Raw genomic sequence first — 16291 nt, 5'->3', positions numbered from 1 at the left:
AGACAGTGTGAGGATGGAACTTTGAAAAAAAAAAGTTTTATTTACGCTTAATTAGCATATTAGTGAATAAATAATACTTCTTAGACTTCTAAAAATATGGTAAATACATAATGACTGATTGGCAGGAAACATTAATCAACACTTTTTTATAGTCTGTAGTATTGACGCAATTATGCATTTAAGACGTTATTGTGCATGTGACACCCGTAGTTACAGGTGGTAACAGCAATACAGGTCACTGAAGTCTGGTGCAGCTAAAAAAACTATTGTCGGGCAGTAATTGGTCTTTTTCCATAATTATGTGAGCAGTCATGGTTTGACTTTATGCTGCGAAAGACATACGTCTGCAAACAGCGAAAGTGAAAGGAGTTGGAGAAGGTGGAGGTGTGCAGACTGTCACTTCACAGCTCTTCACCTAACAGCTCATGATTCATGCATTACTCGCTGCAGTATTTCCAACCTGTCCACTATCAATGTTGAAAAAGACCGATGTTTTGTTTTGTAGATGCATTTTGATGACCGAGAGCGGTCAGTGCTAATCTCACTAACAAACACATTACATTTCCTGTGACTCCTACATAATAAAAGTCAACTCATGTTTCACCTGTTAATTGCTTTTAATGTGAAGCAGCAGAGGCGGTGTGGTGCAGTGGTTAGCACTGTTGCCTCACAGCAAGATGGTCATCAGTTCAAACCCCAGTTGCCCCAGGTTCTCTCCGGGCTTCCTCCCACCATCCAAAGACACACAGGCTAGGTTAATTGGTGTCTCAAAAATTGTCCTTAGGTGTGAGTGGTTGTTTGTCCTGTGTGTGTGGCCCTGCAATGGACCGCCCAATGTAAGCTGGGATTGGCTCCAGTCATGTACACATGATAAGTGGTTGACTATAGATAGTGAAGCTTTGCATTACCTGTAACTTACAGAATTTTATCGGTGAGTTTTGCCACAGATACACAGTTCATAATCCTACAAATATATAAATATTGCAATACTTTCATCTGCGGGCCGGATGGGAAGCTTTGGCGGGCCGGATGATCACTGGGTTACATCATCAACAAGTTCAATGAAAAGTTCCATAGCTACGCAGATGACACCCAATTATATATTTCTGTTAACTAACCCAAATGGCCTATCATCTGTGTATGCCTGTTTGGCCAAGAAAAAAACAATGGATGAGTGACATGCAAGAGTGAGAGTCACTTTTTAATAGACTTGGGAACCTGGCTCACCAGAACAAATCAAAAGTTTAACGCTTTAGTGTAATTTTGGAGTAGTAACTGGGACTTTTGACTGACTTTTATCCCTTAGTGTGTGTATAACTCCAAAAACACTGGATTACAGAGTTCCCAAAATACAGCTTTTAAACCCCTTGTCTGAAACACAGGCTTGCTGTTAAACATCTCTAAACATTACTATAACTACATATCCAAATTGGCACTTCATAATACATAGGTGCCTGAAAGAGTACTCACATCTCATGCCAAAGTCTGTCTGTCGTCACTAACATTACAAGTATACAACCCTCTGTTGTCTAATGATGTGAACTCTCACAAGTCATAAACATAGGACTCTTTTTCCACCAGTGCATTAGATACAGATTAGTACAGGTGTTCATCATATTGTCCACTCCTGGTATACTTCACAGTGGTGGTTCTATAACATACAGCAGCAGGGCAGTCTCCTAAGCACATGTTTGTCATTACAGAGTGCACCATTTTGCTTTGAAACAAATTAGCATACATATGTTTTATCTTAAAATTGAGGCAGATTTAATTATCGTAACTGAGTAATGCAATTTAATTTTAACCCTCAGCAAGTTAGAAGGTCATGCCTTCTGTATCTGAGAGAATAAAAATATTATTTACAAGCACAACACAAAACAGGTTCTAAAATCCATTAACCACTGGTAAATTCTAATGTGCACAGTCAAAACATTAGTCATACTTTATGGTCCATTTGAAATTGATTTATACGCATCTGTCCAAATAATAAAGTAAAAAACTATACAATACTAAAAATATTTACTGCAGCTCCAGTCCCTCTGTACAGTAAGAAGAGCAATGCTTATATGAAGTGAACAGCTTCACACAGATAGCCAGTGATGTGTTTCCTTGCTGATAACTACACAATCTGTTAATTTACAACAAGTTTTATACTGTGCAGTTTGTGTTTGATGAGATGAAACTGATAATTTATATATCAGCTCACAAACAGGATTTGAAAAGGCACAGTCTGTGTTCATTCCAGTTCCCTGAGCCATTTTGTAAACATATTTTGTTCTGAAAACGAGTCAAGAGATAAACATGGACTGCTAAATCAGATTTTCTCAGACAAAAGCAACCACCCACAAAGTCAGTAAGAGTATTAGGAGATTTACATTAGCAAAAAGGATTAATATGACAAGATTTCCTGCAGATAAAAACAGAGTGGTCTTTAGAGTCTGTGGGTGTTAAAATTTAAGCTGCTGTGGGTAAAAATTCTCTTCACATTCATGAAAGGCTACATCTCTAGCAGGATCCTCTTATTGCTAAGAAGCAACATGACCTGTAATGGCAGAAAACTTTTGTTTGCAGTGAAACATGAATGGAATTGTTTTTTTTTTACAAGCTAATTGACAAAATAAAACCTATCCAGCCTATAAAGCAGTCCAACTTTCAGGGGGTCTGGCATGAAAATAAAAAGCTCTTGCCAGCTTTGTAGCATACAACATAATTATGTAGAATTATCATGGTGTGTAAATGGAAACTTTTAGCCTGAACATGAAATTAAATTAGTTAAAAAGATTAGCTAAAATAGCTATTAGCTAGCTTTAATTATTAATTAAATAAAAGGACAGTTTAAATGTACTAGCTTGTGGAGTGAAGCTGTGACATAAAATTTTAATGAGGTTGCAAGAGTTCCAAAAATCATGTTTTTAGCCCACTCTAACGGCATGCCTCTAGGGATAGCAATGTTGGTCAGTTTGACACATAGTCCATCAGTCTGGACCACTTCGGAGACTGAAATATCTTAACATGTATTGGAAGGATTGCCATAAACCTTTATGGTCCCAAAAGGATGAATCCTAATGACTTTGGTAATTCCCTGACGCTTCATCTACCACCACCAGCATGCCAAAGTTAATTTGGTTGGATAAAATATCTGCCAAACAAATAACACTCCCATCAGTCTCAGCTTGTGTTTGGCATGTATTACCAAATGCTTGCATAAACATGATGGTAAACAAAACCTGATAAGCATCAGCAATACCACTGTGTGCATGTTAGCATGCTGACTTTAGCATTTAGCTAAAAGCACCACTGTACATCAAGTCAAACCTCATAGAGCTGCTAGCAGGGTGTGCAGTAGACTCTTGGTCATTTATTTAAGGAACCTAACAAAATGGCATTCATCAAATTCATGCCGCTGTTGATGATTTCTTAATAAGCAATTCATTTATTAATAAGTACAGTCCTGCCTAGATAGCTCTATGATCTAAACTCAACATAAAGCGCTTTACTTTAACTTCCCTTAGGGCCAACAACAAACAAGCAAACTAATCTGCTGCTTTCTTTTATCAGGAGAGAGAGAGGGCACACTACTGAACTTGCTAAAGCCAATCAACTTCACTTCCTAATCTGTCTTTTCCTGTCCCCTTGCCCCTACCCTTTCATAAAACCCCTCAGATCAGGGAGGGAAAAAGCTTTGGCCTGTTGCCCTCAAATTTACTTGTAGCCTCTTGAGCTTAATGTGGGTAATTGTGTTGACATTATGTAAGACTGTTTTGAGAGGTGCTTCACACACAGCACCTCTGTTCTCAGAGAGGCTCTCTGCCACAATGAATGATTCGGGGTCCTTGTCCACAGACCGCAAATCAAATAAAATCAAAGGGATGGCAAAGATTTCAGAGAGGGAGAGGTGGTACCAATTTATGCATTCCTGACATATGATTCAGGGACAGATGCCCAGGATTTCTCAAACCAATCAAGTGGGTTGAAGTTCCCAGTAGAATCGTCTAATAACCCTTCCAACCAGTAAAACTGCATTTCAGTTGAGCCCCTGTAGAGGTCTACATCATCCTCTATGGATCCTTTGATCTATGTTGAACCTCTTCATGGGGCAACACAACGGCCTTCCACAGAGGACCAGCAGGAGACATGCTGATGCAATTTTACTGAAGTAATGATCTATAACACGCATGAGCTGCATGGCTGACTGGAGGAATGTTCCCATATTTTGTCAAAAAAGGAAACAAGGACTGTTGTTTAGATTTTCTCTCACACATTTCAAGCAGCAGCACTCTCTTTTTAAGTGTTACTCAATTATCTGTGCACAGCTTTGTTTCCTCACAGCATAGAAGAGATATTGTTTAGGAAAAAGAAGAAGTTGACACAATCTCAAATCTGCACATAACTGGGGTTTCCTTTGATGTATTTGTTAGTGGACAAATAAAATTTGCCTTTATTTGTTAAAAAACATCTCAGAAATTTAAATGTTTTTTCCACCACCACAGTCACTGGTGTACTGAAGGACTCTACCAACCACAATTATTCATACAGAAACCAAATACATGCACTGAATGTCTCAGCTTCAAAACATCTGTAATAAACCCCACAAAGAACAGGTCGTACTGTATGTTTATTTCATGCTGTAAGAGTAGCCTAACTCTTCATCCAGCATGTCTGGATCTGTTTTCTGCCAAGTTTGTTAGCAATTTCAAGCCGAAGTGCTGATTTATTTGAGCCTTTAGTCTGCTAGGGAGGCACATTCGAATGAGTGGCAGATCCCTTTTGTTGTACTGAGTCAGGACATACAGCTCTTCATGTAGGTGGCCCTTTACAACAAACAGATGCTGAAGGTATGCTTCTTTTGATAGCCGATTCCAACACTAGATGGCGGTGTGTGTCTGCAGCTGTTGGACATCTGGCTGGGTGTCTAGACAGAAGGGTTTGCTGCCAGCAGCTGTGGGATCCAGCCATTCAGTCCACCTCAGATGGTCACACAGAGATTTTGATACAGTCGCAGGGCTGCAAAAATCTCTATCCTCAAGAAGCCATAAAGCTTAAGCAAATAAAGTCACACAGTGTACAGAGTGAAAGAAGAAGCTCAATTCTGCTTCACAAGACATGGCAGGGAAAAGGCGGTTTGTTCTCTCATGGGTCCTTAAGATTATCCACCAATGTGTCCCTTAGCAAGACACTTAACCCCTAGTTGCTCCAGAGGTGACATGTATAGCAATTGTAAGTCGCTTTGGATAAAAGCGTCAGCTAAATCAATAAATGTAAATGTAAACCCCTGCCAGGGTGAGGATTTTTAGAAACGCCGGTTGCATTGTTGTCGTATAGACAGTAAAACCAGAGTTTTTGCCTTCCGACGTCAGAGTGCGCGCCGTTATCTGCTGTGTTTGATGTCAGATTGTGCGTCACTGCCTACTTCATTTATAATTTTATTAGGCTCCGGCTGGCCAACATGGTTTTACGGTTAGGATCATATTACCTCCTGGTGGTTTGGCATGCTCTTGACAGCGCTTGATGGTGTGTTTTTGCGTTTTCATGTAGACCGAAAAAAATTTTTAAATGGAGGAAAAACTCCAGTTATAGAAATACCAGTGTCCATGTGGATTAGGCCTCAGCTATACTACGCATTTTAGTGTATTTCAGCTAGTTGTTTTGGTTTTACGGTCTGCAGATTTACAGTTTTGCTCACTCTCACCAACAATGTTCTCATCAACATTTTTTCCAGCAGCAGTAGGCAGCTGCACCAAACATTAGACGTTCAAAGTGTTGCCAAAGACAGTGCAATACATTTTCTATTTATAATAAGTGTCGCCCAACCATATAAAAGATAGGTGTACTAGTCTTTGCTGTTTGCCGAACTGTTGGCTTTCATATGATATTTTGTTTACATAGATGATTTGGGCCGCTAGCAGCATGTGCCATTCTTGTGCCAACCTGAAATGCAGAGGAACCATGATCATTTATCACACAGTGATAAAGGCATCTGTTGTCCTGCCTTAGCAATTGCAACAAAACTAATACAGCTGAAAATATGCTTCATCAGAAGTGCTTGTCAAATAGCTTCAGAAACCCCCTGTTTTGAACCGACCTTAGAGCAGAAACCCCCTTCTAGCTTGGGAAATCCCCTTCTTCCACACCTTTCTGACAGTGAATTTGGGGGTTGCTTCCAACAATCCAATTTTCACACCCACTATGGATGCCTTACAGGAGAGAAGTTATCCCTGTATTTAACTGATATTATGCGTGACTGGATAACACTTCATACGAACCATTATTATTTTAGCATAACCCTGAGACCTGTGTGGTTGGACCATAGGTGTGTACAGCCTTCAAAAGCGTACAATTGTGTAAATATTAGGTGTTTACAGTTGATTGTGTAGGAATCCATGTTAAACTGGGGTTTAAGATGTGCCTAACTAGAAACACCCACATAATCAAATGCAGCATCACTGTTGAACTCTTATAACAGTTTCCTCATGAGAGGCATAAAAAAAGGTGTGATTTGTCTGTTGGCTATATTTGCTCTTCTCAGAATTTGGAGTCATTAATCAGGCATGCGTGAAATTTGCCTTCTATTATCATTTGCATCCAGGGAAAAGGACAAAGGTTTCAGTAATTCAAATATACCAGAGCAGAACAATAAAAATTACATAAAAACATGACACGACAAGTGATAACTCAGAGGCTAACCTTGGCCAGACCATCACAGGTATGCTGACTCTCACATAGTAACCATGAATCTCAGCTGCTCCCTTAACATTTGACCTTTGACACTGGGCTGTCATTCAAGCCTCTTTTACTTTCACATATTCCATATTTTAGGAGTCCCCTCTACCTATGCACTATATCTTCTTATTATTCTTTGATAATCCATCTCATTTTAGTCACTTGCAGTGCTACTGAGGAGTCTAATGCTTACATTAGTCACAATAACTGTTGGAATTCAAGATGTGAACTGCAGGCCTGGTCAGTAAAAATACACTTGTGGACCTTCACGGCATGTGCACAGACCAAATGATGATAAAGTTCTCTCACATTGTGGGCTGTGAACCACATTTCTTAGCTTGTATGGCTGCCCCGAGCTACTCTTTATATTTATATTTATGCAGCCAGAGATTTATAGATTGAATTTGTTGAATGTATGTCTTGGCTTGAAGTCTTTGGAAATGGTCTGTACTTTGGTCTTTCATAGCACAGAGCCTGGAACTGACAGGAAATAGATGTACATGCTGCAGCCCTCAGCGGGGAATGTCTGGAAAGGGCAGGTCTATTTGGATTGCAGGTTGACCCTCAAGCCTGGACACTTGTTTTGAACAGTGCCATTGAGCTAGGTGAGGGGCTCTGGCATGTTTAGTAGGACATATGTAGACTTTGAATAAAGAAGTCATCAAATTTATTACAACTTAGCATTTATTTTCATAACTGGTCACTGGTTCAATTGACTACAATAACACCGTACTCACCAAAGTAATTTTGGATTTGCAAAAATTGCTAAAATTAGCATTCAAATGATCACACAGGTCGTTGTAAAAGCGAAGGACAACTGTCTGTTGTAAACATCCATTTACAATTTACTGAACAACTTCTTGGTTGAAGTCTGACTTACCGTACTTGCTGTAGATGTGCTTTTCACACACATAGGTGAGATGCATTGGCATCCTTGGTAAAAAAACAAGTAGCTAAGTTGCCTTAGGCTCTCCAGCAGGGGTCGGCAAATTTTTTTAAGCCGTTACATTGCGGGCCAGAACATAGTCAAAATGTGCTGCAGTGTGTATGCGCGTCCCCGCGTTTGATCCACATTCGTAAACCTATGGACGCTTATTTTCATTTCCCTGAGGAAATTCAGGGGAATCCAATCACACGTTTACTGACTTTTTCAGAGGTGTGTCAAGCAAGCCAGAGACTCTTTTGAATATTCTTCAGAACCTTTCAAAGTAAAAGCTCTCAATAAACTCGACAAAGTCGAGTTATTCTTGCACTTTTATTTGGAGGCACAATCACTTAAGAGGAAGTGATTACGTGAGTAACTGTAGCTGTCATGACTGAGATCTATTCAGCACCAGCCGCTATCAATTTATTTAATTTTGATTTTTCTGCTATCAAAGAAATCTGGCCGCTGGCCAGATATTATTGCTGGCCTATTGCTGACCACTGCTCTATAGAAATTGAAAAGAGGCGTGCAATTTATATCTTAACCCCTTCTCACATGGCTCCCTGTCAGCTGCCCACGACCCCAACAGTGCAACATGCAACAGTGGCCCCATCCATGAGGTTAGTTGTCCCGTTCCCAGCATTCAGAGATGAAGTCAATATTCCAAAGCTATATACAGCGACTGTATATACAGATGAACAAACATTATTAGCATCCCCTGTAAGAGTGATTTGTATCACTGACTACATTAAACAGTCTTTCATTATAAAATTAGGACAGGAAGAGGGTGTTTTACTGTGTGATTATTGTTGCTTTGCCAGTAATGATTTTCCTCTTTAAATGTGGCTTTGGATGATCCTAATGTATGCACTCATGCATGCATCCAACCATGCAAACACACATACACACACACACACACACACACACACACACAAAACTGTATAAAGTAGCAAAAGGATGGGAGGAGTCTTGTCTGTCAGTGGAATAATACACTTAATCACTGAAACGCTGTGCAAATTATTGCACACAATGTACCCAGATCTGGGTACATATATTACACAGTACATATTAACAGATTGTCCTCTACCTCTTCCAACAGGTAGCGTGTTTTTGTAGCAGTTTGCAGTCAATGATTTCACAACATCTATGTTATCCTTTAACAAGAGTTCATCCATAGCCTGACCAAGCCTTGTTAAAAGAGATAGTTCAAAGCATGATTCTTTCATACCTCATCAGTTTGCAAAGCATCTCTCTTTACATTTCACTGCTTATTTGTCTCACAAGGTGTTATCTAACTGTGTTCAAGAGTATGCAATTGCAAACCTATATTTATATTGTGCATTTTAATTCACAAGGGAACATTCAATGTGCGTTATATTACGTATAAATAGAAAGAAAACAAGCTTAGGAGACTAGCGCAAAATTAGTTTTGATTATCATTAAATCAGTGTGTGAGATTTAGGAGAATCTATTGACAGAAATGCAAAATAATATACATAACTATGTTTTTAGTGGTGTATAGAGAACTTACATAATGAACCCTTATGGGTTTTTTTAACCTTAGAATGAGCCATTTTTACCTACATACACCACAGGTTCCCTTACATGGACAAGCCGTATTTCAACAGTAGCCCAAACAGACAAACTACTCTATAGAGCGCATTTCGTCTCTACGTTGAATACATACGAAAAACAGGCAGAAGTACTAGTAGTAGAAGTAGTAGTATTAATAGTAGTCATCTGGTTTATTAGAAGTAAGAAGAGAAGTTAAATTTAGACAAATAGAGGACCACACATTTTTTTAGCACAACAGCCGACAGAACGTGTCGGCCACCATAGCTTCTCATGTGGTGTCGGAATAATTGGAATTTTTTAGCCGTCCTTAAATCTTCATTGCAAAAAGAGGAACAGTGTACAGAACAGTACAAAAATATATAAGATACAAATAATAAAAACTTTGCCTGGGTCTATATAAGATAAAGATATTAAAATAGGACCATACGTTGACAGCTTTCACCGCCTTTTTGTTTAGATTATTATGTTTATTTCGAATTTTTGTAAAAAGAACATCCGACAAGAAAATTAAACCAAGTAGACAAATCAAAGTGATTAGAATAACAATAAGAAAAAATAAAAATTAACAATAGTTGCAGCCAAAGACTTTTAACTCTTGTTAATTAATGTCCATTACATATTCGAAAAGGAGTGGGAAGAAGAAAAAAAATATATATATATTATTTAATCCCACCCCCTATCCACAAATCAAAAGCTTACAAATAATCGACCCGCGTTCCAAATATTTACACATCTACTTTGTTATACCCCAAAGCAATTCAAGTAAAAAATAATCGGAAAGAATAAATTGTAAATTTCAGCAGCTCAGAAGAAAATGAAGTAATAATAAAACAACACAATGAAACTGAAGATAATTACTAGCCCCAAAAACACTCAGTGATTATTCACCCCCTTCTTCATCCCTGTAACCATTGAAAACCATATCTTTATACCAGCTTTAGTTCCTCATTGAGACTGTTCCATAGCTTTACTCCAGAGCTTGAACTGCAAAAACTTTTCCTGGTTGTCCGTATCCTGTTTGTTTTGAAGTTGTGTGTCCCCCTTAAATTATAACCTCCCTCTCTCTCACAGAATAATATTTGAATATTTCTCGGCAATAGATTACAGTATTTGGGCTGATTGATACTTCACAAGATCTGTGAATTTTAACATTATGTGACGTAGATGTAACATAATGTACAACCTCTGTTACATGACAGGACAGAACGGACCCAAACGCAACACTCAGTAGAAGGGTAGTTTATTTAGGGGAAACAGAGGGGCTGGGAAGAGGAGATGGAGGTGGAGGTGAGGCGGACACCAGGGAAAGAGGACAGGGAGGACTAAGGGGCTGGTGAAGCGGAGGAGGAGAGGTGAGGGAGCCGTGGGAGGCAGGGGACTGGGGAAGGGAACGGTGTGGTGGTAGGTGGACTGGCGAGAAGCGAGGGGAGCGCCGTGGAGGTAGCCCAAGAGGAGAGGACCGGTGGGCGAGCCCAGCTGACAGGACGGAGGACGAGGGTGAGTGAACCAAGTAAGGAGCAACGACAATCAAGCAGGGGTTGACTGGAGAACCGAGGTAGAAGTACTGTTGGAGATGAGGCTGATTGCTGGCAGGTGTGGCGAGTTGCAGGTGTGGCGAGTTGGCTGGGCTCAGGAGCAGAGGGAGAGAGAGAGGGAGAGCACACGTAGGGGAGGAGACACAGGGAGGCAGGCAGATTACAGAAAAAAAAACAGAACACCAGGGGAAAACAGAATCACAAGCAAAAAGGGAGAAATAAACAGGACACTCACCGTCAGCCGGGCTGCCACCACAACAACCTCATGGAGAAAAAGTACAAAGTTTGCTTTTTTTACGGTTGAATTTACAATTGCCATTAGAAATAATACATTTATTATAAAGTACTTATTTTGTCTGAGAAGAAGTGAATGCACAATGCGCTGTTGGTTGCAATTCACAACCCTTACCGCTAGATGCCATTAAAACTAAGAAACTGAACTTTTAAGTTCACTTCAGCAAAGTTCTGAAAAATGCGTACAATTGTGTAAATATATCTGCAAAGTTCTGACAACTTCTGGAAAATTTAGATGGGCAGGAATTTTACAATGTAACATTTTTAATGTTTTAGATTAAATTATAAATCAATTACTAAAGAAATAATCTGCATATTATACTGAAAATAATCATTGTTGCAGCACAAATTTACAGCTGCTCAGTCACAACAAGCCCACACAGAACAGACACAAACAGATGTATGTATGAATTGCATATGTTGTTTACCATGGTCATGTACAGCTGGATAATTGTCTGTGAGGGGAAGTATGTAAAAGCAATAAAAAAGATTTATATTTAGTAGCTTAAGACATTTTAAGCACAGCTTGCTACCGTCAGAGGTCTCACTTCCATGAACCCTACACCCCTCCCCATGTGGTCTTAAATGTGTGTGAGTGTTTCCCTTACAAAACACTGCAAGCCAGTTGGAAAAGATTTCCATTTGGCTACTTTCTGGATACCTCCCCACTAGTGGTACGTGCTTTGCCTGACAAACCACTGGGTCTCTGGAGTGAGCTACCATCTGCACGTTCAGGTGCTAATCTTGTTGGCTGAGTTTAGTCTACTACACGGGTATTTAAAACACTGAAGTCCAAACTAGAGTAAGCAAAGACTGATATAGTGCCCTGTCAGTCAGCAACCAGTCTGTCAATTCTTCAACCTGATGTAAAACCAGTTCACAACACAAGAATACATATGTGTATATTATATTTTATTTTAGCAATCCTAATTACTTTATCTACAGCTACTTGCTACTTGGGGGTCTGGAGAAAATCCTCAGAAACTTTTAATACCTTCAAGATGTTATGTTATACAAGATGTGATATTATACAATCTTGTGTTAAAGTATGCATACTCCAGTATGCTGGAGTAATCCAATACCATGACAAAAAACATGATATAGCAAACAACACAGCAAGTAACATAACTAATGTTAGCTAAGTTATTCAATTTCACACGACAAACCTACCGTCTTATGAATTAAATTTTTTTCAAGTAGTCAACATGACTCAAATGACTGGTGAATTGTAATGTCAAATAGTGTACTTGCAGTCTGATAAATATCCCCAAGCAGGAATCTCCAGGTCTGAAAATTAAAGCCGTGTGGAAGTTACTTAAACTTTGTAAAAGTCAGCTGGGGGTGACTCCTCTGGTTGCAAAAAGAAGTCCCGTTCCATTAGAAATAATGGTAAAATGAGGCTAATTCTCACCTGATTTATTTTATACAGTCTATGGTAATGCCCCATTTCTGCAGCTTTAGAGAGCAATTTAGCTTTTTATCCTCTTTTAGTTTGTTGTTTTGGTTTTAAAGTCTGCTAATTTACTGTTTGGTTTAGTCTCACTGCTCTTTTAACACAGTTCTGAACAGCAGATGGCTGTTTTAGCAACAACGCTGTTGAACTGACTATAAACTAGCTACCTGCCCAGAACCAAACCATCGACAGACAAGGTTAGCGAAATACTTCTGAGGAAAGTTGAAGAGCTAGCAGCTAAAAACACTCTGTTTTGTTTGAGCTAAAAGGAAAGTGGATATTGGCTGGAAATTGTTTTTTCTGCATACAATTTGGTGAGAATACTTAATTTAAAAGTATATCCCTGAGTGAAAATTGGGTAACTTTGTCAATAATTGAGTTTTTCAGATGCTGGTTTTTTTGGCACTTTAAAATCCAGAATAACATATTCAAATTGCTTATTTTGACAGACTACAATTTTAAATGATAAAAAAAAACCATTCAAAAAAATGCAAATTCTCCCATTCTAGTGAAAATCAGCAAGTGCTTAGCATTTATCTATGATAAATTACTTTTGTTAGATTTTCTCCCAGGTAAATTGCTTATCAATTAAATCAACTAATTGTTTCAGCTACAGTTCCTGCCAAAACAACACTAATGAAAATAAACCATTTCAGGTAAGAAAATAAAAGCTTTATTGTGTTTTTAGGGGAACTGTCCCTTTAAATTCTCTTGTCACTCGTCAATAACCTCCTCCTCACTGCTGTGCTCTCTTACCTCTTACCACCCGGCCACAGCTGGCTATAACAAGATTACCACTGCTCTCTCACTCACCCTTCAATTTTCATTGAGGAGTAATTGGACACACCTGTAGAGAGCATGAATCACGGACGACTTAACCAACAAATATCTGACTACAATTTGAACCAAAAGGCAGAGATAAAGGAAATAAACAGCTGAGGGGGAAGGAGGCACAGTTAGTGAGTACAACTATCCGGGCACACCGCAACTTCCCATGGAGAACTAAACAGCTCTGTCAACGCGCCACACGGAAATATCAAGAACAGACTTCTGCTGCATGGCGTATCGAGCGTGCTGAGTGCCTGAAAAATAGAGAAATATTTAACCATGTGTGGGCCGACACCCTGTCCTTGTGAGCACATTACACTGGTTCTCCTCTGTGTCACCACCAGCTACTGGTCAGAGGACAGCCTCCTACTGGAACCGAACACACAGCAACATGCTGAGCAGATGTGAGAAACCCGCCCGAGGCTCTCTGTGCTGCTGGAATAACACTCTGCACATCAACACATGGCCATGTGAAGTAAAAAAACACTTGCTGATCACGTTATCCGCAGCATGCCGAGCTCCTGTCCCACAGAAAGGTGGAAAGGTCAGCTGAGAGAAAATTAGGCAGAGGTAGTGAAAGCACCTGGCTATCCTGATAAAGAAACAGACCGCAATCACGTGATCTTGCCAGACCGATACCACTAGTGCACTTGTGTAATAGAAGTCACCATGTAACACTGCAAATGGATCTATTAAGGAGAACTGGATTTATAAAAATGCCTCTGTAGGCTTCCTCATGCTTTTGTGTTTTTGGGCCCATAGAAGAGCTTGCACTAGAGTCCTTCTCCAGCTGAGATGGTTGATAGGAAGCATGTCAACATGTCCTCTGGCACTCATGAATGGGATAAAATAATTTTATCAAATTTTCCATATGATATTGGACTGAACACATTCAATTCTGATAATATTTCAGGGTGTGTGCGACAGAAAACAAATGCCACTCTTTTACCAATATTTGTGAAATATGTGATAACAGGCCCAATTACATTTAAGAACAAACTATAGCCTAGTTTGTGGAAATTTCTGGTAGTTTTATGCAGCATCAACACATTCAGATATGGATTCATTTGGATGGTTCCTGCGTCAATGTCAGTTCAGACCCGTATAACCAAATTCCAATGTACAACCAGAAATAAATGTCTGTATTTATGCTAAATAAGCTAATTTGCGTATGTGTTTTTCATAACAGTAGTAAGCATACAAGCCATCTGGCCAAAGCTGAATTGGAAAAGTAAGACAGTAGAAGGAACTTAAGTCATTACTGGCAAACAAACAAAAAACCTAAAAACTTAATTAACCTTAGCAGATATTTGATCTATGAAATATAGCTATAGGATGTGGCATATTTTGACCATATTATGGAGCTATGATTGAAATCCCTTTTGTAATGTCATATTTTCAGTGTTATTGCATTATTTAAAGACCCAAAACAAGGCATTTAGTGCAACCACCAGGCCGAAACTTGTAGCATTCCTGCTCAGGTGTGGTTATATGTAGCAATGGAGCTCATACATAACCATTTAGAAGGAACCACAATTGAATGTATGTGGTGACATGTTTTCGGTTGGAGGGGAACAGGTGATGGGATTGGGATTGGCAGGAACACACAGAGAGCAACTATAGGTCAGGTGGGGAACAGCAGGTTTCTGTAATGACAGGAGATGTTAATAACTGAAAAAAAAAAAAAAAAAAAAAACACGTAAAAGACTTAATGCAAAGTGACTAAACAGAAGTAGCCCTTGTGACAGTTTTCCTTTGTTCACAATTGCTTTTCAAAAAACTTGATAGTGGTATGATAGTCAGCCACAATATCAACAGCAATTATAAACACAATGTCAGTGATTCTAGGACATTGGCAAGATTACACAAAATAAATGCACCATTTTGAGGTACTTTTTCTATTGGAAAATAAGGTAGTGGGTGATGGGAAAGTGGCAGTTTTAAAATTTGGCAAAAAGCCAGATTTATTTTGCTTCTATTAATTTCCCGATGGAAAGATGTCTAGTCCTAATGGCTAAAGACTCTGTGATGTTTCTGCTACAGGGACATGTTTTCACACTGTTGGTGAACCCGTATGGAATAACAAACATCTGACTCTCTGAACTGTGGCAGAAGTTAATCTCTCAGCACCAGAAACCACAGGAGAAAAACAGACCACCTATGTGTGGGTTTGTCACTGTGTGTTTGTGGAGGGTTCTCCTCACTGGTTAGTGAATATGTTACCACAAAAAAAGCTCTGACAAACAGACTGTACACTACCTGCCTCGAACCAAAGAGCAGACAAAGTTAGTGACTATCTGGTGAACAGTGATCGGTATTTCCCCCAGAAGTGGGAGACCAAAACAGATCTAAAGGCAGAGTAAATTTTGGACATACAGTCTACAGATGGCCAGAAAAATTACTCCCAAAGTTGCTTTGTATCTGCAGGATGTGTAACTGTTTGCCAACATGTTTTCCATACAAACTTTATCAGGAGACAATATGTCAGTGTTTACAGCTTGTTGTGCTGGCCTCAAATGTTCAAAAAGTAAATCAATGCTGCTTTGATAAACAAGGTGTGCAGTCAAACATCACAAGGAATTAATTATATGAATTGCTTTGTATAAAGTGCTTGTTCAAGTTAGAAGTGGTTCAGATCACATCCTTCTACTTTGACAGGTTAGATTAGATTTCCGATTCAAATCAGATCAAATTTGAGAGGATTCTTTTTTTCTTCTATGCTTCAACGTGACAAATCACAAATTGTCACAAAGAAGATCAGCACAACATGGGCGAGAGCATGCAGGAAAATAGTGCTGCATTAAATAACATAAATTGATTACACAGTTTAAACACAGCTCTGATTTTGACGATGAAGACATTCTGCTGAAAGAACAGATTAGTGAGCCGTCCTCTTCATCACTGCTGCCTTCATTGTGAAGTAAAATATATTCACTTCTTGGACACACTTTCCCCTTGTCC

The 16291-nt window shown here is 39.2% G+C and overlaps 1 long non-coding RNA gene across 1 annotated transcript; it reads left to right on the top strand.

The window, feature by feature from the left end:
* The first annotated feature begins 12704 nt into the window (after positions 1 to 12704).
* On the top strand, positions 12705 to 14495 carry LOC123978005. Its single transcript, XR_006826834.1, has 3 exons — positions 12705 to 12816; positions 13113 to 13158; positions 13279 to 14495. It is a non-coding gene; the product is annotated as an uncharacterized LOC123978005 (long non-coding RNA).
* Positions 14496 to 16291: the final 1796 nt, after the last annotated feature.

This window comes from Micropterus dolomieu, linkage group LG10 (genome assembly GCF_021292245.1).
Source record: "Micropterus dolomieu isolate WLL.071019.BEF.003 ecotype Adirondacks linkage group LG10, ASM2129224v1, whole genome shotgun sequence".
NCBI lineage: Eukaryota > Metazoa > Chordata > Actinopteri > Centrarchiformes > Centrarchidae > Micropterus > Micropterus dolomieu.
The sequence above is the reverse complement of the archived record's forward strand: the minus strand, read 5'-3'. Positions and strand labels throughout refer to the sequence as shown.